Raw genomic sequence first — 24780 nt, 5'->3', positions numbered from 1 at the left:
GGCCCCACTGACACATGGGTGAAAAGTTCCGTGGCCCATTACTCGTCTTTTGAACCATCTTGTTTCACTTTAATAGCGTGTTTAATGGAAACCCATCAGCTAAATGAGAAGTATGTCAAGCATTACTATCACTTCCTCTACTACCTTCTTAGAGATCATTAGGTGGCTCCATAAGTGTAATGGAAACATTTGTATTGACAAAAGAAAAATGAAAAGTTGCTCTGAAAGTTCAGACAAATCCTTAATGTATGTTTGATGAAGATATACAAAAGCTGTGGTAAAAAAGTTTCTAATTGCACACTATCCTAATGTAAATTTTCAAGGAAAAAATGGCTCGATTTTTCATACTGTGTTTTGCTTCTTCAACAAAGAGGTATTAATTGTTCTTCCTAGAATTGCTAGAGGTGCTAAAGATAGTTATAATAAAGGTTGACAATAGGAAAAAGATGTGGGCTACGTAAAAAGAGAATACACAGGCCTGTGCAGTCTGAATTGAGCAGCCCAATCTGGTGCTCTGCCAGCTAACCACAATTACCTATTTCGACAATAGGAATTGCAGAAAGATGTGTTTTAGCTGTAAAGTAAACATTATATACTTGACTGAGCCCTTTCTATTAAAAGGCAGATTAGGAAGACTGACAATTGATTTTATCCTTCCCCATCATGCTATCAGCTTCTCACTTTCTACCACTTCCCATTTCTTCTTCTTTCCCCTGCCCCTTTCCACATATGAGATTCATGCATGATGAATGAAGTACGACTCTTGCTCAGGGCAGATTATGAATACTGCTGACACTCTGATAGTCACATATGTGTGAAAATATGAGAAGGTACCTGGGTGGCTCAGTGGGTTCAGCATCTGCCTCTGGTTCAGGCCATGATCCTAGGGTCCTGGGATCAAGCCCAGCGTCTGGGATCCCTGTGGGGCAACTGTTTCTCTCTCTCTCCTCTGCCCTCCCCACTGCTCTTCCTCTCCCTCCCTTGAGAGCTCGCTCTCTCTCAAATAAATACATAAAATCTTTATTAAAAAAATATGAGAGGTCAAAGAAATATCATATGTATGCATAAAGTAACTGCACGTCTCTGTGTCTTCTGACAATATGTGCAACATCTTTTAGTGTGGTGGGTTGTGAAAGTAATAGCTATCATTTATTGAGACTCACTGTAGTTCAGATATTTTATGTACTAAGTATGTATTTCTCAATAGCTTCTGTGATAGTTACTATCATTATCATTATTATTTTACATCTCAAGAATCTATGGATTCTTGACTTATGGTCCTAAAATTACATCGTTGTGGAGTCTCCATATCTGTGCTCTTGGTCACAAAACTGTACTTACTATGCTAAGCTTACTAGCAAATGGGCTCCAAATGAATTCAGTAAAGTTGCAGGATATAAAATCAACATTTCAAAAATCAGTTGTGTTTCTTTATACTACAAAAACTATCTGAAAGTGAAATAGAAAAAGCAATCCCATTTACAATAGCATCAAAACAATAAAAAACTTAGGAAAAAACTTTAACGGAGGTGAAAGACCTATACACTAAAGGACATCAATAAAAGAAATGGAAGGAGACACAAATAAATGGAAAGATATCCCCTGTTCTTGATTGGAACAGTTAATATTGTGAAGATGCTCATATTCCCCAAAGTAATCTACAGATCCAATGCAATCCCTATCAAAATTCCAGTGGCATTTTTCACAGAAATGGAATAAACAATCCTAAAATTTGTATGGAACCATAAAAGACCACAAGTCACCAGAGCAATCTTCAGAAAAAGAACAAAGCTGGAGGTACCACACTTTCTGATTTCAAACTATATTACAAAGCTGTAGTAATCAAATAGTATGGTACTAGACGAAAAACAGGCGCATAGACTAGTGGATCGTATTAGAAAGCCCAGAAATAAACCTATGTATATATGGTCAACTAATTTTTTTTTATTGATGGCACTAGTTTATTTCCCTCTTAGAAGACCAGTTGTAACCAAATGAAGTAAACATAACCTCAAGATTTTATTGTCTTCATAATATAATATGAAGCTTAGAACTAGAGGCTTAAGTGGGTACGAGAAGAATAAATGAAAGAAGATGGGATTGGGAGGGAGACAAACCATAAGTGACTCTTAATCTCACAAAACAAACTGAGGGTTGCTGGGGGGAGGGGGTTTGGGAGAAGGGGGTGGTATTATGGACATTGGGGAGGGTATGTGTTTTGGTGAGTGCTGTGAAGTGTGTAAACCTGGTGATTCACAGACCTGTACCCCTGGGGATAAAAATATATGTTTATAAAAAATAAAAAATTATATTAAAAAAAAAAAAAAAAGAACTAGATCACTTGGCCCTTTCTCTTTTTATCTCCTCCCAGTTCAAAATGCTTGCATCTCTTAATAGCCAGCATTCTCTTAGATCTGCCATTGGGCTCAACACATTCAGGCCTCAGCACAATCTTCTCTGTAGTTTTAGCTTTTTTTCCGGAAAACTGGCTTAGTCTGCCCACCATAGCCACTCTACTTCCTGTCATAATGCCACTTTCCCTGGGCATAAAGAGAATCTTTGCCTTTCTTATACTGTGTCACTTTGTGGGGCCATACTTCTTGCAGAAGGTCCGGTGGGTTTTAGGAACATTCACAATGTTTGCAGGCAACAAAAACTAAAATGAACAAATGGAGCTACATCAAACCACAGAGCTTCTGCACAGCAAAGGAAAAAATAAATGTAAAAGACAACCTACTGAATGGGAAAAAAATATTTGCAGACCAAAAGTTAAGGGGTTAATATCCAGAATGCATAAAGAACTCATACAAACCTCAATAACAAAAACGCAAATTAATTCATTTTTAAAAATGAGTTAAAGGATCTGAATAAAATATTTTTTCTATAGAAGACACACAAATGACCAAAGATACATGAAAAGGTGCTGAAGGGGCACCTGGGTGGCTCAGTGGATTAAAGCCTCTGCCTTCGGCTCAGGTCATGGTCTCAGGGTTCTGGGATAGAGCCCCTCATCGGGCTCTATGCTTCGGGGAGCCTGCTACCCCCACCCCTACTCTGCCTGCCTCTCTGCCTACTTGTGATCTCTCTCTCTCTGTCAAATAAATAAATAAAATCTTAAAAAAAAAAAAAGCCTCTGCTTCAGCTCAGTTCCTGATCCCAGGGTCCTGGAATTGAGCCCCACATCGGGCTCTCTGCTCGGCAGGGAGCCTGCTTCTCCCTCTCTCTCTGCCTACCTCTCTGCCTACTTGTGATCTCATCACAATAAGCTATTGCCTCACACCTGTTAGGATGGCCATTGTCAAAAAGAAAAGAGATAACAAGTATTGGCAAGAATGTGGAGAAATTGTTGGTGGGAATGTAAATTGGTACAGCCATTATGGAAAACAGTATGTCAGATTCTCAAAAAATTAAAAATGTAATTACCATATGATCCAACAATTCCACTCCTGGGTATATATCTGAAAAAAATGAAATCGTATCTTGATATATCTGCACCCTCATGCTCACTGCCACATTATTCACAATAGCCAAGAAATAGAAACAACCTAAATGCCCTTTGATGAAAGAATAAAGAAAATGGGAAACACACACACACACACAGACACACGAATATTACTTAGTTTTAAAAAAGAAGGCAATCCTCCCATTTGCAACAACATGGATGGGACTTGAAAGTTTTATGCTGAACTGAATAAGTAAGACAAAGAAAGACAAATACTATATGGTATCACTTGCATGTAGATTTACAAAAAAGCCAGCCTCATAGAGACAGAGAATAGATTGGTGATTGCTAGGAGGTTAAGGGGACGGGGTATATGGGAAGATGTAGGTGAAAGGGTATAAGCTTTCAGTTATAAGAAGAATGAATTCTGAGAATCGAATGCACAGCATGGTGCCTATAATTAATGATACAGCATTATATACTGGAAAGTTGCTCAGAGCAGATCTTAAAGGTCCTCACCACAAAAACAAACAAACAAAACAACAAAACTATGTGAGGTGATGGATGGGTTAATCACCTTGGTCTTGGTAATCATTCCACAATGTCTATGTATATCAAGTCATCATGTCATACAACTTTAAATATCCACAATTATATTTGTCAATTATTCATCAATAAACTTAGGAATGAAAAATCAAAAAAAAAAATCCAACAACAACAAATTGGCTCCAAAGAACTCCTTATTAATCAATAACTACTGCCATTTCTGGGGAGGAGTAAATGACACAAGGGAAGCCAATGAGAACAGAATATTGTAAAACAAGCTTTCATTTATTGGTTTCTTAAATATTATTTCCTGAATGCCTGTGTCATAGAGTCACAGAAGGACAGACATAGCTCCTGCAGGTAAGGAATTAGCCTTAGGAGATGGGTGTGTGACTCAATGGTTACAATGAGAGTATTGCTATGGGAGATGTGGGTTAGGTACGATGGGAGATCAGAGGTGCTTGTAGGAGACAGGAAGGACTTCATAGAGATGGCCACGTCTAAGCAAGATTTGAAAGAAAAATAGAATGTTGTCAGTGGACATGACAAGAGAAGGCATGGCTTATGTTTGGGGAACAATTACTTTAGCATTGTGAGGAGTCAGGCAGTATTTGGGCAGGGATATGGGGTGAAATGAGGTTAGATAGGTATTTAAGGGCCATATCATCTAAGGAACACAAAGGAGTATGCTTTTTTTTAAAACATTTTTTTTAAGAATTTTATTTATTTATTTGACAGAGAGAGATCACAAGTAGGCAGAGAGGCAGGCAGAGAGAGAGGAAGGGAAGCAGGCTCCTTGCTGAGCAGAGAGCCCGATGTGGGACTCGATCCCAGGACCCTGAGATCATGACCTGAGCTGAAGGCAGTGGCTTAACCCACTGAGCCACCCAGGCGCCCTAAAACACATTTTTATTATGGTAACATATACATGATACAAGCTGTACCATTGTAACCATTTTTAAGCACATAATTCAGTGGTTTTAAGGGTATTTATAATGAGGTGCAACTATCACCACCATCCATCTCCAGAACTTTCATCTTGCAAAACTGAAACTCTGTACCTATTGAACACTAACTCCCCATTTTCCCTTCCTTCGTCCCCTGACAACCACCATTCTACTTTTAGTTTCTAATGATTTAGACTACTCTCAACACTTCATGTAAGTGGAATCCTATTGTATTTGTCCCTTTTGTGACTGGCTTATTTCGCTTAGCATGATGTCGTTAACTTTCATCCATGTTGTAGCATGTATAAGAATTTCCTTCCTTATTAAGGCTGAGTCATATTCCATTGTTCATATATGAAACATTTTGCTTATCCATTCATCCATCAGTTTCATATCCCACTGTGAATAATGCTGCTCTGAACATGGATATACAAATATCTCTTCAAGATCCTTCTTTCAATCCTCTTGGACATATAACCCAATGCGGAACTGCTGGATCATATTGTAATTCTCTTTGTGATATTTTTAAGGAACCATCATGCTGTTTTTCCCAGTGTTTGCACAAAGGTAAGGAGTATATATTTTCATCTCACCTGTGAAAGGGTCAAATAAAATACTGTGACTAGAATAGAGTTCTGGTCATGTTTACATGTTGTCAGGGTCTGATGGTGGAAAATGCTGTAGAAGGAGATTAGAGACAGGGAGAGAATTGCTGGGGTATCTGAACCAGGGAGGAGCAGTAGGGAATGGGGAGCATCAGACTTTTTTGAGTGCTATTTAGGCTGTAATTTCTAGGACTGAGTTTAATTGATGAGTTAAAGAGAGTAGGAGGAATCTGGAATGACTCCAGGGGGTTCTAACTCTGACAAGTGGTTCAATGGTGTGTTGATGCCATCAACAAAGAGAGGCAAACAAGGGTGGGGAGAAGGTTTGGGGGCTAGTGAGCTCAGATTTTTAAATGTTGCTCGTGAGGATCTAGATGGATATCCAGGAAGTAATACCATCTCTAGTGACCTCTCTACTTAAGCATATTCTGAATGAGACTGCTCTTCATTGGACTGTTAAACAGACTGTCTTGTTAACTGTTGTAAATATCACATCTAACAAACAATAGATGTTCAACAATTATTTGTTGAATAAATACATGACCTTGAACATAAGAATGTGGTCTAAGGTGAATATGAAACTTTGAAAGTCAACAAGTTCATTGACAAATGAAGCTTTTTGTATCAGTGAGGTTTACAGCAAGAAGCAAATGGGCTTCACTGATTATAATTTAATTGTTCACAAAGACACAAGCATGGTTAGGGGAAGCCGAGCTGATTACAGGAGTAGAGGGAAGAAATAGTTTTACTAGAGTTAGAAGGGCTGGAGTGATGGAAGAAGGGTGGTTTGGCAAGAGATACAGTTATAAAGGTAATGACCCAGCCAGCCCTGGAGCACAAGAAGGGAGAGAAATATCTTAGTCTCTCTTTTCTCTTGTCCTCTGACCTCTTGCTGATGCCATCTATTGGTGGAATCCACTGGAAGGAAAGGACGTATCAGTGATAGAGCCCATAGCAGTTCCTCTCTGTGAAGCATGCAATGTAGGAAGATGTATGTCATGGAAGAGGCTACTTGTCCATGGTGACATTTTCCTTAGTACCCAGAGAAGATAATATTGGTTTCATTTCTGAACACTTATTTAGGATAATTAGCCGTGGATTTCCATAAGCAGCCAGCTTCTGGAATACCCTTTCAGTGGTCTTCTTGGAGTGGTCTCCTTTTGAGCATGGAAAACATCCTTTACTGTGGCGCCATTGTTTTGTTCATGTCTTCAAATGGCTGACCTTGTCAGGTAAGTGCCAGGAAAAGGACATCCCCTTAGATGTTTGACCCACTGAGAGATAAGTACCACATTCATCCTTCCTGATGAATTGCTTTTTTAGAACCGATTGTCCCTTGAGGGGTCAATTCTGATTTCAAACTCTTCCCACGCTAGATACAACTTGGGTCAAATAGCCAAGGCTTCCCCACACATGATGAGGGCAAGGCATAGGATCAGACCCAGTTCTGTTCACCAAATTTCTCCACTCAGGAATGTGAGGAAACCCGTTTCTGGGACTTTTTCTGTCCCTTCATCTTGTCCAATTCTTTCTCCCTCTGGATGGTTAAGTAACAAGAATTCTAAATCAGGACATCAGAGCACATTCAATTTTTGGCTAATTACTGAGTTGATGTCGGTACTCAGATCGGCTTTTCATATCTCAGGGATAATAAATGTTTGTCACCGTCTTCCTCTTACAACAGCAACTGAACAATCTCAGGAGAAAGCTTTCCCTTGTCATTGTGCTCCTTTCCCCTCCTAAATTGTTCACCGTTTCAGACATTTCCCTGAGAACAATAACGGAGCCGCTCTGTAATAAGGCAATTCTTAGGAGGGTTATTATACCAGATGAGACAGCCACCTCTCACTCTGTTTAATTTTGTAGTTATTCAACACTGAAGAGAAATTTCCTGATCCTCTTTCATATTGATTAAGCACAGCATAATTAAGGGAGAATGGAAGATAGCTGACTTATCCAATTTATAAATTTAATTTTATTTAAACCACACATTCGCAATGGTAAGATAAAACAGAAGTTGAAAGTGTGTGTGTGTGTGTGTGTGTGTGTAAAGTAAAACAACAACAACAAAAGAGTAATATTTTGGAGCACCAGGACTGAGTCTTAACTCATTCTTTTCTCAAGAGCCCATCTAGCGAAGTAGGATAGGCAACAAAATTCAATCACTTGGAGTGAATTTAGAGTGTATCTCCATACCCTCTTCCCATACTGGATTTAGATACTGTTTGATTGACTACCTGTCCCGTGGAAGGAAAATGCTATTAGATTTCACTCCTCTAAAGATATGTTCCTTCTTTATCACAAATTCCAAGGTTCACTTTTTACTAGGACTTCTGGAGCAATGGTAAAATGTCACTTTCAACTCTGATGGCTTTTCTGCGTGAGTTTAATATGACAAAGAACACTGAACAGATTCACCCCGTGCCCTAAGTTTACCATGGACAGCACAATTATAGACCAGTGGGAGAAGAATTCATTGAGCTCTTGCCCAACATTCCTTCTGGGCCAAGGAAAGAAGAGTTGCTGGTTTGTTGCCTTTTATTTCTTATTTATACTGGGCCTTTTCCAGATGGCCATGACTTTGCTCTGTTGGCCCCGCTGGCCTCAAGGACATTGTGAAGAGCAGTAAACTTTTTTTGGGTGAGTTCTCTCATTCCTCCGCCACACGCCCAGTGGTGACCGTAAATACATATGGGGGCATTTTGACCTACCTATAAAACTATTCAGTCTTTCCATAATGAGAAATGATGGAAAAACAGGGAACAGTGTTAGTTTGGGCCCTAAGGCATTTTTCTAAGTCAGTTTTAATCAGCAGGGAACTAGTTCCATTGAGAAAAATCTTGAATCAGAAAAATTTTCTAGGAAATATGTTTAATTGATTTTCCTAATGAAAGTTGGAAATCTAGAGCAAAAGATAACTAGTGTCAGTCAGAACCTTGGAGCTGATAAGCCACAACTCAGTAATGCTTCTGATTCGCTCATGCGTTTTGCGGGATGAGAATTCGTACATCTACAAAGTTTTGGAGATCAACCATTTTCAGGGTAATTATAGCACAGTTTACATCAACACATAATTCACCATTTCCAATTACCAAAATAATTGGGCCACAATATGGTCAGCCCAGATAATTTTAGCATTCATATCAAATTGACCTTTAACTAGTGATTTGAGGACTCTGTGATCAGCTTCTATGGCAACAGGGAAAATACTACTGAACTGTGATGTATTCGGTCGAGCTTTATAAGCAGTGTGGCAAAGTGCTGTTAAAAATGCCTATTTGCAGAGGCACCTGGGTGGCTCAGTTGGTTAAGTGACTGCCTTTGGCTCAGGTCGTGATCCCAGGGTCCTGGGATGGAGTCCCTCACTGGGTTCCCTGTTCATCCGGGAGTCTGCTTCTCCCTCTGCCCCGCCGCCTCCAACTTGTGCTCTCTCTCTCTCTCACAAAAACAAATAAATAAAGTCTTTAAAAAATGGATCTTTGCAGAAAGGCACAAAAATGTTGGCAATTGTCCATATTAACCCTGCTCAAGTGCAGAGCATCACATAGTTTCCTTTAAACCATTAAGACTGTGATCGTTTTTAAGTAAAATAGACCCTTACTTGAGACATAGTCCCTTTAGCAGATTCTCTTTGTTTTTTAGCCAATTAATTAATGTTTTGAACAACTAAATTTCCCACAAACATTCTCAATTGAGTTTCATTTTTATTCTGCTTTTACAAATTCAGGTATAAAAGGCATGCATATTATTAGTATCGTTTTCAAAAATTGTACTTTGGTTCATTTTGAATAGCTATATATTTTCCCCCAAGTTTGGGTAGAATCTTTCTGCATCTGGATTGGAGCATAGATCAAATAAAATCTGTGTGTAAAACAGAAAAAAAATAAAATGAAATCCGTGTGTGAACACACTGCCACAACTTGTCAAAAATGTTGCTACCTCCATCACTATTGTCATACTCCTTACCATGAATTACAGGAGAGTAAAAAAATTCCTAAGTAAATTGAACTTATTTTTCACACATCTAAGCATGCTCACAACCTAGATTTTTGCATGCTTTTAAAAAACTACTCTTATCAGAATGATTTCATATTAACGTTCTTCTTTTCTGCAAAATTATCTGTAGCTGATCTTACCAATGAGACATGTACAAAGACCACTGCAATCCTTCTCATGTATCATATTGTTTGGTTATATTTTAATTGTGTTATCTATTTTTTGGAGGAGGAGGAGGGAGGGTATATGAAATTTTATTTTTAGATTGTAACATTTGTTCAGGGTTTTATTTTTCTATTTCTATTTCTATACTTTTCATATGAAGTATAACATTGTGAGAACCACATTTCCTGATTCTATTCCAGCCCTGATAATATTTCATCTAAGATATAGGACAGCTTTTTCTGTCTCTTGGGGACGATGGGAACCATGAATAGTAAACTACTTAGTAGTTCCGGGAGGGTAAGTGCTTCTTTCTAGCTCTGCTGTACAGCATAGGTTCCCTCCCTCATGCAGAGGTGAAAGGGTGGAGATTGAAAAGTTTTATTTTTTAACTTTTTTCTCATTTTAAAAAGAATTTAAATTCAATTACTTAAAATATACTGTATTATTAGTTTCAGAGGTAAGAATGAAAAGTTTTAAAGCAGTAATAGTAAATCCTCAGCATTCTCTTCTTGAGTATCCCACAAGCTCAATGTCTCCCAGGAATTTAGTATCTGTCAGCATTTTGACAACCAAGAGCACATTTGAATCCAAGCCTTTGGTATTCTAATATTCCTGTCATCAGATTCTCCACTCACCTCCTTCTAAAATTAGCAAACCATCTTCTGTGAAGGCACCAACCCTGAAGCTCATCTAGATGGATTTTCTATTTGCCATCACCCTCGTGATGGGGTGCCTGGGTGGCACAGTTGGTTAAGCATCTGTTTTGGTTTTGGATCAGGTTATGATCTCAAGGTTGTGAGATCCAGCCCATGTTGGGCTCTGTTCTTAGTGTGGAGTCAGCTTGAGATTCTCTCTCTCACCTTCTGACTCTCCCGCTCATGCTCTCTCTCTCTCTCTCTAAAATAAATAAATAAAATCTTAAAAAAAAAAAAGGCACAAACCCATAATACAAAACCCCACAAATGCAGATAAAGAATGCAAGCTGTTTTTTAATGAGGTCAAATCATAGAGTTTCCTGTTCATAATCAGAGATTGTCAGAGATCCATGGGTTCGTGTAACCTCTGATCTGGGCCAACACAGGCAAGATGGGCTTTAGAGCTCTGACCTTCAGTTCTCACCTGCAAGGTCGCCTGGCTTTGGGAGTAGGAATAGTTCTAATGAGAATCGTCTCAAAGCAGGACAATACATCTATTTTGAGTGGGTGCATTTTCCAAAACGTATAAATTGTCTTTTAATTGTGATTATGTAATCCTCAGGGCAACAAAAGTAAGGATGACTTCACTGGCATTGATGGGCCTCCGCGCCCACAGGAGGATTTTCCCTCTGGGACACATGCAGGAATCAGAGCACTGCTGTGTTCTGAAATCAGAGCTCACAGAGCAGCCTCTGGAAGCTTCTCCTGGAGCAGCCAAGTCAAAGGGCAAATGGTGAGGGGTGGGGCTGTTCCACGCTTGGTTAAGTCACTGATTTTTTTTTTTACAGGACAAGCCAGGCCAACTTAGTCAAGCTATTTGAGTATATCAGCAGTGGTTTCCAGAAAGTATTGTTACCACAGATGTTACTGCAAGATAATCAAAAGAACACATCTAATTTGGGGATGTAGAGTACTTATTTCTGTTGCTGATTCTATCATTTGAAGCTTTCAAAGCTGAAGCCTTTCATGATTAAGCACATATTATTCTCCTGGAAGATATTTCTTTTTTGGCAGATAAGATAATGGAACAGATCCACTGTTTGTCAAGAGGAGTTACTATGTCATTAAAAAGCCTTTAACACAATGTTTTTCTCTTTTCCATGCTGGTTGAAAAGATTTGAATGCAAAAGCACAGATATAACAATAACAGTACAAAACCTAAATTGTCCATGGAAAAGCTTAAACCAACTTAAAATTTTCCATTTGCCAAATGCTCTTCAGGCAATTTAAATGTAATTCAAAACAGGCACTCAGTAGCCACAGATGTGTGGTGCCTCAAAATGTTCTTTGTCTTGGTTGCATACATCCAATTTATTTCTAAAAATTGTCTCTATTCCAGCAGGAGAAAAAAAAAAAACCCAAATTCAATTACAAAATTTATATGATTAAATCTTTTTTTTTTCTTATGAGTCTTAAAAAAGTATTATCATTTACCTCAAAAAATCCCATGTTATGCTGTTCTTTAAAACTTAAGAACAATGCCAGCAGGGCCTTTTGCAGTATAATATGAGTTTATTGAATATCTAGGGTTTGGAATTCAAGGAAATGATCTAAAACACCACTACCCTTGGGCATGGATACAGAGGGGCTTCTATTTTTGCTCATTTGTACAATGAGGTCATCACCACATTTTGTGTCCTCTAGAGGAGGAAAAAAGGCACCCCAAATTTCTGTCAGAAGATGACTGAACACTGCTAGGTACCACCTCAGGGTGCCCATTCCCTCAAACACTGCTGTATTTGGATGAATTTACAGTTTAGAAGATACTTGAATAGAGGAAGTTATAAACGGTTTCTGGAGAACTTTTAGAGGTGAATAAAGGTTCCTGACTGTTACTGACCAAAATCTGTTACTCTAAGACCCTCACCTGCCATTTTTTGATCTGGACTTAGCCAAATACTATACTTCCTAGAACTCATTAATGCGAGTTCTCCCTAGAAATGTATGTGCAGGCACTACATCACCCAAGGAATGGCCCAGAAAGAGAACACACTCTTTGGGGAGGTTTCTCTTGGGAGCTTCTGGGTCCTCTGGAGAACAACGAGCTCCTGGATCTCCTGAGCCATCTCGTCCTATAGTCTTCCACCCTGATGGGGTGAGAGCACTGTCTGAGATTCCAGATGCCCGTCCAGTCTGGTAGCATAGACATGTAACTGGTGTATGTATCTTCTCTAAGCCTCAGTTCCTCAGAAATAGTAGAAGATCAATAGTCCTTGTCTCACAGGGCTGTGAGAAGGACACAAGATTTTATACGTAAATGCTCAGTGCCTGCCACACACTAAGTGCTCAGCAGCAGCACTCACGGTAGCATTGTTGATTCCAAACTCTGGAAGGGAATGTTTGACATTTTGGGAATTTGGCTATGGAAAATGTTTATAGCAAAACACCCATGGAAGGTACCCGTATACTGTCTCTTTCTGTCTCGACTTGCATGCAAACACACTAAGATTCAGTCTGATTTGTCAAGGGTGAGGCTGGACAAAAATAATCAAATTCACCCTGTAGCTCCTACCTCTCTTTCAGAGTTTGTCTCACGCTGAGTAACGGAAAGTCATTTGATTAAGCAGTACGTTTGCCATCCGTTCTCTTCCAATGGGACCTCTTTGTCATCTTTGTGTAAACACGCCCATGGCAGACCTGGAAAACAAGTGAAATGGTTTTGAGCATATATTATCTGTGTAAGACGGCTGGTGGTAAATAAACCTGGAATCCATGGCTATGTGAGGCGTGGGCCCTAGACTCCCTCACGGAAGTCTAGCTACGTAACCCCGAGCATTAGAGGAAAAACCTCATGCCTTCACGGGTTAGTGATGTGAACACATGCAGAGCTTAGGGATCTTCCACGTTAAAAGAGTCAGAACATGCCCACTAAGGCAGGGAAAACCCCATAGAGCCCCATGAGGTTGGCAGGCCTCTTCCTGCTTTGCCTGTGCCTCATGATAACCTGCATCCTTGAAATTATTAGTACAGTTTGGTACTGAGTGAGATGTAGCAAGATGAGCTTTTCAAGGCTAAAATTTCAATTCTGAAATCACTCAAGACACTATGAAGAAAGGACATTGTCGGGTATATAAATCCTCTCCTGCCCCCCAGTATATGTTGCAAAAAATGGGTAAACCAATGAGAGTAAATGGACAAATGAACAAATGGGGACCTGTTTTTCCTACAATGACATGAGACTCACTCGAAGACGTTAAAAGAAATGAAACACCGAAGACCGGTTCTTTACTCCAGGCGTTGTGATTGATCGACAAGGAGGTAAGGGGATCGGGGCTCTCTGGAGCTGTTTGTCCACGAGCTGGTCTTGTATGGATTCGGTGTATGGTGGGGAGAGAAAGTTGGGTCATTAGTGTTTTCGTTTTTGTTTTTTTTAAAGAATGTACCGAGAGGAAATTGTCTGGATTTAAGTCAAGGAATGATTTGGCTAATTATACTTTAGCTTGAGCCTGTAGGACTTTTGCTGATTGGCTTGACAACAAACAACCTTTAAAGGGACACAATGTAGAATAAAACAGCTTATTACAGTGGTTCACAAAGAGACCTCTTATGAGAAATTTTAGGACTTAGAAAAGCACGAATCAGCTAACATCTACAGAATATATTTTGGAATTACAAATTCCTGGCAGTGTACATAGTAAGCCAAATCTTTATACCAAGAGCCCTTTTTTTGCTTAGAGTGGATTCTGCATTCTATGCAAATCCAAGCAGATGTTAGTGACTGGGATCTTGTCCTAGTAATTGAAATAGATTCATCCTGGAGGAGAATTTTCAAAAGCCCTGTGTACTTTCTATCTGATAGAGTCAAGCATACGGATGCTTTCAAGCTCTTAGGCTGCAAGAGAGGGACATGTCCACCACAGACCTCAGTAAGGGTTTATGAAAGGTTTATAATGTTATATTTGGCATTACAAGGAAACCAAAGCTAAATTGACAAAGTTCTTTATAAATCAGACGTAAGCAAAGCAACTGAAAACCCCTCAAAGAAGAAAACTCCATTCCTGCAGGTTATGTTCATGTCTGTTTTATTGACCTTTGTATTGTAGCCCAATGATCTGGCACAGTACTTGATTTATAGTTAGGACTCAATAAATGTTTCCTGAATGAATGTATATAATGATCAACCTACTGACCTTTCCTCTGATGCCTTACACTTCAAAATGTTAATGTGACCATCAGAAACTTGCTGCATCCAGTTATTCTTTCTGTCCTTGGGCCCTAGTATTTGAGAGCAAAAATGAGAAGACACATTTGTTCACTATTAGTGCTGTATTTGCAAAAATCTTCACAAGGGCACATAGGATTCTGGGATCTGCTATGAGAGCTACAAGCTAGCTAACTTCAGAGTAAGATTTTTAAGGAAAACAATCTGTTAATTATGTTAGCAAAGATCTGTAAATAGACAAAAGCTAACCTGCCAAAGTATTTTTAAGAAAAGATTTTTGGTTTGTTTCATATTTAACAACTAATGTAAACAAAAAAATTCCTGCCTTTTGTCATGTGTCAGACATTCTGTCCTCTAGAAACAGCAACTTCTTTGGAAAACACATCTGGTTTCTGAGCCCAGCCCTGTCCATCAATAAAACAGATGGTTTTGAAAGAGAGACCAGAAGGCGGGAGTGGGGATTAAGCTACAGGCATTTTTCCAAGTAGAATTTCCTTCTTGGTAGCTTGAAGGTTGAGATATTCCCTGAATATTGAAAGTATTTCACAAGTCTGTATTGTGATATCAAATATTAAAATTTAGAAATGGGAGTGATGGTAAGAACACAGATTGGTTGCCCACACTACATCCTTAAAGGCATAATTTGGGTTGCTTAATTTGTGATGCTAGTGGTATGCTAGAAGACAAGAAAAAGTGTCATAAAAACTAGGGGTTAAAAAATTACACTTTGGTTTCCACCTTTGGGTAAATGGCTTAGTCTTCGTATCCTCACCTTTGAAGTAAAAGGTTAAGCAGGTGATTCCTGAGATTCTAATACTAGCCTTAGAATTCTGTGACTAATACATACTCTGTTGGAATTCTGAACTGCTACAACCCTTCTGAAGGACCATATATATCAAATATACCAAAAAGCCCTAAAAAGGATAAGATATTTTGACTCTGCCATTGCACTTTCATAAACATACCCTAAGGAAATAAATGGACACTTGTGTAAATTTGTATTTAAAAGGCTGCTTATCGTAGATTGGTTTAGGATAACACAGTTTTGGGCAACAAAGATGATCATCCATAAATGATTAATATATAAATACATTTTGTATATCCATGGACTTGAAAAAACAAAAGATTTTCTATGCCAGTGTTGGCAACATTTCCTTCTTAGTAAATGACATGGCTAAAAGGAAAGAAAGAAAGAAAGAAAGAAAGAAAGAAAGAAAGAAAGAAAGAAAGAAAGAAAGAAAGAAGAAATAAAGAGGAAGGCTGAACTCTCGTGGCCATTAAGTATTTGGGAAATGACATTCATGGTGAGCAGTCTATGACTAAAGCTTTGGCTCTGGTCTTTCGGAAGTTCTCCTTTAGCAAAGGAGCCTTCAAGGCGAGACATTGCCTTGATATTTTGGAATTCTGTGCTGAGGGAGCAATATAGGGGAGGGACTATGGCCTCTGTCATGTAATTCACACCCTGGGCTGCCATTAGTGCTTGGGATTGGCCTGGGTAAAAACAGAGATTCAGACAGGTATGGTGTGGTTATCTAAAGAAATCCACATGAAGTCAGTTTCTGTCAATAGGCAACAACCAAGGAAATAAATGTGTCCTCTCAGGTGTATAGACAATAGATGAGCAACCCAGTCAGGTATTCAGCGAAGAGATACGTCTAGAGAGGTCTGTCAGTTTGGCAGCAGGGTTCCAGAATGTGTGGGATTCGGGAACAAGGAAGAAGTTGTCAGGGCAGAGAAGGAGCTTAGAGATGGGTCACTATATTATTAACTGAAATGGGGTAGAGAGGTGTAGGGGAAATTGACTTTGGAAATCAAGTGTTAAAGCCACCTTTTCAGAACAAGTAAGGGCTTAGCCAGTGACAGCTAAGACTCAGTTCAGAAACATCATTGGCTGGATCCAAGCTCTCATTGGTTTAACCAGAAGGACATCTCTAAGCTGTGTCCCTGATAGAAGCTGTTATGGATGGGGAATACTGATAGACTGGGGAAATGGGGGGAGGGTAATGAGAGAAGGATAATACCATGATTTTGTGATACCACCTCTGTCATCTTTGCTGCTGTCATTATGGGGACCAGCCTGATGCTCTAGCTTTGCCTAAGTTTATCCTAGTGAGCCCCAGCAGAACGAGTCCAAGGACATAAATGGAGCCAAGCAAAAGCTGGTGAGATAATGAATTTGGTGGTCCATCTTTAAACACCACCATTTTTTTCAGTCCAATGATGTTTTTCATTTTCCAATTGCCTTTGGACTGTCGTGTAGCAGCAATGTATCTTCATGAGTATTTCCCCCCATAGACTTTCTTTTACAGTCTAATTATTTGTTTAATTCAACAGACATTTGGTGAATACCCACCATGTGCCATAGACTATACTATGCCCCAGAAAATAAATATGAGACTCACATAGTCCTTGCCTATGAAGTGTTTTTTCTTTACACCATGAATGACAGGTTGACTGTAAGCTCTTAGAGGGCAGAGGCCGTCTTTTCTGCTGCCTTTTCTCAAAGTGTATTCTGGGCAATCTATCGATTCTACTCTTTGCCTCATCTACCACTTTTTGTGTTTCCTGAGATAGGGTCTTAGCAGACTTAAATACCTGGCCCAGCACTATAATAAATGCTAATAATTACATCAGACTTATGATATTCTGGACCCTTTCCTAAGATTTTATGTTATTAAATCACAACCAAACAAGGCAGGTACTTTGATTATTCTTGAGTCACAGGGGGTTAAGCAATTTGTTCAAAGTCACAGTTACTAAGTAGGAGCAGTACCTTTTCAGAGACCAAGCACTTCACAAATTGCTATGTTCTATCAGTGGTGAGTAGAAGAAAGGTATAGTCTCTATCACAGGGAAATTTATAATCTGCTTGACAATGATGACGCTAAATTACTGAGACCTATAGTGGATGATAAGAGGTTTGAATGTATGCTGCAGACTATACTGATGTAGAAGTTGAAAGGGGTGATTCAGTAGTAGGGAAAGGTTTATTGGACGGGGTCTTGGAAAGTAAATAGGATCTGGGGAGACCGAAGCGCAGAGAGCGTGCTTAGTGGAATGGAAGGTAGTCATATGTGTGGGAACACAGCTTAGCACCCTCTAGACCAGAGCTCAGTACCAGGCACTGGGTCCTGAAGGAGGATGCAGGGAAAGCTAGAATGTAGTTTCTCTTTTTTGCCCTTGAGGACAAAAATGGTTCAGACTGACATCTTTTATTCATGCGGTACTATTTCTGAAAAGCTAAAAGTAACCTTATCAATTTTAAGGGTCTTATCAATTTTAGAAAAGAAAATCGTTTCTGCAGAAATTTCAAAAACTGGTAGGACTATTAAAATTTTTAAATATTTGGGTTTTCAAAAATGTAATCCTGCCCATAATAATCTTAATATTTTTTTTAGTCTCTCTTGATCTGTACAAAATTATTCAACAGTCAGAACCAAAGTAACTACCATCACTGAGAGTATACTTACTTAAAACATTCCAAACTTGATCTCTCCTTTATTTTAAACATAAATAAGAGATAATTAATTGTGTGAAAGGAAGATAAAATCTGCGTTGTGATGATGTCAGAGCATTTAATAAATCAGTTTGATTTACTGAGGGGAAAATAGGCCAAAACTAGTGTTAGAGCATTAAAAAGAAAGAAAGAAAGAAACAAACAAACAAACAAACAGAAAGAAAGAAAGAAACAGAAAGAAAGAAAAGGATCATTTATAAAGTGGATCCCACATGCTAGGATTTCTATTAATTTTTCATGCACTCTCTACTTTAATATTCACAAAAATTCCATGAGAAAGATATTTGTATTCCTATTGTATAGATGAGAAAAGTGAGGTTTGGAAAGGTTATTTTCTCCAAACCACACATATGGTAAGGAGAAAACAGAGACTTGAATCCAGGCTTTCTGCTTCATTGCCCCCATGCTCTTAAGAACCACTTTTGGCATAGTCCCCAAATGCAGTCTGCTGTGACTCATGATGACAAGATGGCTGCCCTCCAGGTCAGCACGGAGATCCCCTTGGGTTCAGCCTCCCTCCAAGTCCTCCTCTGCAGTGCAAATATGAGTGTATCAGGGCAGTAAGGGAAGGCTGTGGTGATGTGTGGATGAACTATCCAGCAGACTGGCTATAATTTTCAATAACCCCTTGTATTCTTGGTATTGTACTAAAATGTTTAACTGTTTATTGAAGTTTCAGATAGGAAACCCAGGTCTTTTCCTTCAGCAAGAGCTCTGCCTCCTTATGTGTTGCACCTTCTCATTGAATCTAAGTAAAGCTCATTTCAAGAGGGTACCTGCAGAAACAAACAGGATAAACTGAAAAACACCTCTAATAAGATAGTTAGTTCCTATATGTAGTGAGAACTGGTTGGCTGTGGCCTGTGTCCACGACCCACCACAAGTTGCAGTAGGTTCCCATCATCAGAGATCTGTGAATTCAGAGGTTCTGGAAATTTTGGTGTGTTTCATATGGGCCAAATGTATTTTGAAATCTTGGAGGAAGAATTTGGGACATCTTGGACAATGAGAAATTAGAGATTGATGGCAAAAGAAAAACATAAATTGGGATTAGTCACTAGGACTTCAAAATGAAAGGATCCCCCAGATGAACTTGAGATGATAGTTCTTTCTAAAAGGAATGTCTACTTATAACAAGACATTTCAGCCCCCAAAACAAATAATCCAATTTTAAAAATGGGCAGAAGAAATGAACAGACATCTTTCCAAAGAAGACATCTGGATGACCAACAGACACATGAACATATGCTTGACATCATTCATCATCAGGGAAATGCAAATCAAAATTACAATGAGATATTACCTCACACCAGCCATAATAGTTAAAAAAAAAAAAAAAAGAAACAAGTGTTGGGGAAGATGTGGAGAAAAGGGAAGCCTTGTGCACTATTGATGGGAAGGCAAACTGGTGCAGCCATGGTGGAAAACAGTATGGAGCTTCCTCAAAAACTTAAAAATAGAACTACCCTATGATCCAGCAATTGCTCTACAAAAATACAAAAACACTAATTCACGGGGAAATATTCACCCCTATGTTTATAGAAGAAGCCCCCAAGTGTCCATCAGTAGAGAAATGAATAAAGAACTTGTGAGGTATATATATATATGTGTGTGTGTGTGGGTATATATATATATATATATATATATATATATATATAAATATATGATATATAATGTATAAAATACATATAAAAATTAAAAAAAAACATAGATATAAAATCAAATACTACTCAGCCATAAGAAAGAATGAAATCTTGACATTTGAAATGACATGGATGGATCTAGAGAGTATTATGCTGAGTGAAATAAGTCAGTCAGAGAAAGACAAATAACATATAATTTCATATGTGGAATATAAGAAATAAAACAAACGAGCAAAGGGAAAAAAGAGAGAGAGAGAGACAAACCAAGAAACAGATTCTTAACTCTAGAGAACAAACGAATGGTTATGAGAGGGGAGGTGGGTGGGGGATGGGTGAAATACGTGACGGGGATGAAGGAGCTCATGTGTCACACTGAGAAGTGTGTGGAAGTGTTGAATTACTACATTGTACACCTGAAACTAATATAATACCGTATGTTAACTGTATTGGAATAAAAATATAAACAAAAATTTAAAAAGACATTTCGGGGGGGATTATTTATTTATTTATTAAAAATGTGTTTTAATCTACATGCACTTCCTTTCTCTTGGGTCTCTGAACGCAGTTTGCCAGAGTCTTTTTTCTATTACAAGATAGAAATTTAAAAAGATCAGGCAGGTGGTAAATATTACCCCCTAATTACTTGCCCTAAGTATCGGTTTCTTTATTAGCAAAATGGAAACAATAGCGATACCTACCTCATATTTTTTTAGAATTAAATTTAAGAATCCATATATAAAGGGGCACCTGGGTGGCTCAGTGGGTTAAGCCACTGCCTTCGGCTCAGGCCATGATCTCAGGGTCCTGGGATCGAGTCCCGCATCGGGCTCTCTGCTCGGCGGGGAGCCTGCTTCCCTCTCTCTCTCTCTCTCTCTCTCTCTCTCTGCCTGCCTCTCTGCCTACTTGTGATCTCTCTTTGTCAAATAAATAAATAAAATCTTTTTTAAAAAAAAAGAATCCATATATAAAGATACTTACTTAGCACACTGCCTTATTGCTTATCACATAGTAAAAAAATTCATAATAAATGAAGTCCTCATTAACAATATTATGTTGTGACCATTAAAAAATGGGTATGTCTTGATCCCTTTAGTAAATGAGATCCAACCTCTAAACCTTAAGTAACTATACCCTGTGTCTCCCTTGCTGTTAAGATCCAGGCTCGGGAACATAGTGGTCCAGGATCAAGGCTCCTTGTCTATTGTGATTCTGGTAGGAGCTAACTCCCTTGACTGGGGCCCAAAGCACAGGGGTTAGCTGAATTTTATATGACAAGTCTGAGGCATTCTGTTTGGTATTCATATATGATGGTCTTAGGCTAGTTTCAAAATTTCTTATTTTGACTTTACTTTTTTCTTTTTAAATTACTCTATCCATGATTATATAACAGTTTGAAACAATTTGGTTATCATAAAATCATCAGTGCTAAATAGCCTATCTTCTTCTGCATGATATGATTGCCCTTGGAGGACTGAACTGAACTTAAATTGGGGCTTACCTTTGCTTTTCCCATTCTGTGTCAATTTAATCATGAAAAACACCATAAAACCTCCCTTATCTCAGATACTAATTGTAAAGGTTTATTTTCTTTTAACCATGATCTAAGAGCATGTTTTTGCTACTTTATCATAGCTCTAATATTATAAGAAATGGAAAATTCATGCATGCAGATATTGTTTATGAGTATGGGGCAGCTCTAGATGCATTTTTTATGAACATGGAACATTTGGTTTTGCATCTGGTAGTGTGGAGAAAAACATATCCAGCTCTGCACCCTAGGAGACATCAAGATTACTTTATTATTACAATGGTTTCAATAACTCTAGGCACTTTTCAGGCACCTGGATCTTCATAAATGGTTCAGACCTCACTGATGGCATTTTATTCATAAGATGTTCAGAAGCTAGAGATCATTTGAGCTAGCTGGGTTTCTAAAAACATACGGGAAATAAATGCAAAGAAAGTCTTAGGAACCAAATTTGTACTTTATTTCACTGTTGGTACTCTTTTAAGCAACGAGTCACATCTTGGGAGCTTATTGGCTGCCATGGAACCGAAGACTTCTCCTTGGAACACATCACTGGTGCCCTTTGTGTTGGTCTCAAGTCACCTTCTTGATTTTAGGGGGGATAAATGTAACCCTTCTGTAGAACTTAATGCATAAACTGATCAATCCAAATGAGTCCTTCATGGTTTTTAAAGTAGCTCATAATTATATCTAACATTTATGCTTTTTAAGTGTCTCTTAGAAATCGCCTGTTTTCAATCTTGGAAAGGCACTCTATTGTTTGAAAGGAATTGGATGGAAAAAGATGACTTGGCTTTTAGTACAAAAGCCATCAGAGAGCCTTTGGGCAGTTCATTTGTGCACTTGTATTTTTTGACACTCACTCAGTAGATGAACTTACATGGAAGAGAGCCGTGTCTAATAGGACTGTCTGATTCTATTTATTTTTGTTATCATCTTGCAGGGCTCTTTTTGGCATGTGCTCATTTAAGTCGCCAGTCTCCAAAAAACTGGGCAATCTTGTGCAGGTCATTTCAAGTTTGCCTCGGACACTTAAACACTGACATTTTCTCCACACTAATTTGGGTTTTTGCCTTTGAGAACAACTAGAAAGTTAAGGAGAGTTGCCTCTCTTTTAGTAAGTAATTGAAATGTCTTAAGGTTTTGTTTAGTTTTAGTACTATGTATGCGATGTTCACTCATTTACCAAAAAATGAATTTTGCACATTTTAAATTAGGTCTTAATGTGTGTGTGTATGTGTGTGTGTGTGTGTGTGTGTGTGTGGTGTGATTTTATATGAGCCAAATAATGGAGATTTTATATGTGTTTTTGACTGAAAAGTAGGAGGCAGATAACTGTCTAAGGATTCTAGACTCTGCTTTCTGGAACCCCGAAAGAATACTCTTTGGAAGTATTGGAAGATTTTGATCTTAAGAAGATTAGAAGATTTGGAAGATTCTGATCTTAAAACTTCATTGATAAAATATTTAATCACCAACCCAATATTTACCTATGATCCAATAGCTTTCAAGTTGGCTGAGAGATGCTAGAATGCCCTCCCCAGAATGTATAGGGCTGCATACTTTGGCTCCTTTTATGCTCTGACTGCCTTGTTATAAGTGAGTGAATTTATATATGTGCCACTCTAATAATTTGAGCTTTTGTGTTATAAATCACAGATAAGGGGCACCTGGGTGGTTCAGTCAGTTGAGTGTCCAACTCTTGATTTCAGCTCAGGTCATGATCTCAGGGTGGTGAGGTCAAGTCCCAAGTTAGGCTCTCAGCTCAGCAGAGAGTCTGCTGGAGATTCTCTCGCTCTCCCCCAGTCTGCCCCTCCCCAGCTCATGTTCTCTTTATCTCTCTCTCTAAAATAAATAAATAAATCTTAGGAAAAAAATCACAGAAAAAAGTTAAAAAGCTGGAGTGACCATAATGAGATACCACCTCATACCCATTAGGATGGCTGCTACCAAAAAAACACAGAAAACAAAGCGATTGGCAAGAATGTGAATAAATTGAAATCTTTGTGCACTGTCAGTGGGTAAAATCATGCAGTTGGAGAACAGTGTAGAGGTTCCTCAAATTTTTAAAATAACATTACCTTATAATCCAGAAATCTTACTTCCTGGCATAAATTTAAAAAAGACTGAAAGAAGGGATTCAGGGATTTGTATGCCCATATTCATAGCAGAATTATTCATGACAGTCAAGAACTAAAAGCAGCCCAAGGGTCCATTTGTGGATTAATGAATAAACAGAATGTGGTAGATACATAGAATGGAATATTTTTTAGCCTTTAAAAGGAAGAAAATCCTGAGATGTCTGGGTGGCTCAGTCAGTTAAATGTCTGCCTTCAGCTCTAGTCATGATTCCGGAGTCCCAGGATCAAGCCCATGTCAGGCTCCTTTGCTCAACAGGGAGTCTGCTTCTGTCTCCTCCGCTCCTTCCCTCTCTCCCTCAAATAAATAAATAAATAAAAGCTTTTTTAAAAAGGAAAGAAATTCTAATACAGGCCACAACCTGGATAAACCTGAAAGACAGTATGTTAAGTGAACTGAGTGAGTCACAAACAGAAAAATACCATACGATTCCCAGCTAGGTGGGGTACCCAGAATAGTCAAATTCATAGAAACAGAAAGTAAAAGGGTGGTTATTAGGAGATAGGGGAAGAAGAGAATCATGGGTTGTTTGATGGATATAGAATTTCAGTTTTCTAAGATAAAAAAGTGCTGGAGAGTGGTTGTACAACGATATGAATGTATGTAACACTACTGAACTGTACCATTAAAAATGGTTAAGATGATAAATGTGCCTTTTATCTCTGCCTTTTATCATAAGTAAAAAAAAAAAAAACCAAGGTAAAAGATAAATGCGAGTTTTGACCATTCTTTTCCTGCCTTCAGAGGATTACTTTTACTCACCTCATTCTGGAGACTGTTGGTTTTAATGTATGTTGACACCAGCATGTGAGGAACACAGATCCACATGCCCAGCTCTCCCTTCAAGGAAGGACTTGGCCCAGTCGTAACAAGTGTGGGTCAGCGTAAGATCCAACTGTCAGCTGCTAGAGGAGGTGACATCCTGCCTAGGTCAGCCTGCATCAGTGACTGAGCTTGATAAGGGGGATGAAACTCTGGCCCTTTGAGCCTGACATGGGACATCTCATGGTCATCCCTCATTCTGCACTTTCCCATCAGGGTAGCTGAGGCTTTGTCAGGGCTTCATTGAGGTTCTACGTTCTCAGCCCAAACCTACTTCCACATATTTCCCCATACAGTTGTGGACTCACAATAAAATTTTTGTGGCCAGGCTCCATCTTAGTATCTGATTCTGGAAAACAGAAATGGTGACATAGCTCAAGAAATTATCAAAACAAATGAAACCAGGTTCTCTAATGTCCTAGAAAGAATGAACTGATTTTTAAGTTACTTAGTGAAATGCTGAATGCCATTACATTGGAAAAATAAAACAAGTTAGAGTTCTGAATAAGTAGATTAAGGCCTTTTTGGATTAAGAAACACACACATAGGGGCGCCTGGGTGGTTCAGTGGTTA

The 24780-nt window shown here is 38.7% G+C and overlaps 1 pseudogene across 1 annotated transcript; it reads right to left on the bottom strand.

Moving 5' to 3' along the window:
* Nucleotides 1–2318: 2318 nt before the first annotated feature.
* Nucleotides 2319–24213, bottom strand: LOC309859303 (large ribosomal subunit protein eL42 pseudogene; annotated as a pseudogene). The gene is made up of 2 exons: nucleotides 24148–24213; nucleotides 2319–2656 (listed from the first exon to the last, which is right to left on the bottom strand). The product of its transcript is annotated as a large ribosomal subunit protein eL42 pseudogene (transcript).
* Between the last annotated feature and the right edge of the window lie 567 nt (nucleotides 24214–24780).

This window comes from Mustela nivalis, assembly GCF_964662115.1.
Source record: "Mustela nivalis genome assembly, chromosome: 2".
In the NCBI taxonomy this organism is placed as follows: Eukaryota; Metazoa; Chordata; class Mammalia; order Carnivora; family Mustelidae; genus Mustela; species Mustela nivalis.
Note: the sequence above shows the minus strand (reverse complement) of the source record. Positions and strands in the feature narration are given on the sequence as shown.